This window comes from Nestor notabilis, unplaced genomic scaffold (genome assembly GCF_000696875.1).
Source record: "Nestor notabilis isolate BGI_N333 unplaced genomic scaffold, ASM69687v1 scaffold10821, whole genome shotgun sequence".
Lineage (NCBI taxonomy): Eukaryota > Metazoa > Chordata > Aves > Psittaciformes > Psittacidae > Nestor > Nestor notabilis.
Window position 1 is genome coordinate 407 of NW_009914224.1, and position 766 is coordinate 1,172.

Sequence of the window (766 nt, forward strand, 5' to 3'; positions counted from 1 at the left end):
AACAATTGGTGTTCATGCATTAAATCCTTCTAAAATAAAATCTCGCAACTGCCATCTCTCTGTTTGCTATATTTAAACTGGCCGGAAGATTATTTAAATATGTCATGGACAGTTTATAATGAGAATTATTTCCTGCCTTAAAAAAAAAAAAAAAGCAGCCATGGGTTTAAGATATCTGGCAAGTTTATTACAATGAAATGTCACATTCTTCAAACAAGTCATCAAAAGAGCAATTTTTAGCAATGACTGGTTTCCAGCATTCACCATTCAGAAATGTTGCAGAGTGTGATTTTATTGTAAATAAAATAAATAGAAAAAGCCTGTATGTTTGATCAACCCAGCATTCCTGGGTGTTCGAAGCAGGATTCTGATTATCCAGCTGAGATCCTGAGGTTTCTCCCTTACTGCCTCTGCACTTGTGACCACGTAGGTTGCTACTCTGCCTTGCTTTCGGTTCGGTATTTCAAGCAGCCGTTGTGAATGTCCCTATAAAAATGCCCTCTCCCTCTCACTTGGTAGCATAGAAGGTTGTTTCATTGAATACTATGTAATACGCATCAAAATGTTGGGGGGTGTCATTGAAAATGGGCTAAATGTACAAGGAAAATTGCATTTAGAATCGTGCTTCCATGTGGTGGTCTCATAAAATTGTAAGCATTGTTTTTTTCTGTGAATGTATCTTAACATTTTTGATGTTTTAATTTGTTCTCATCTTTTTTTTTTCTTTTTTTTTTTTTTTTTCTTTTTTCTTCCCTACTCAGCTCTT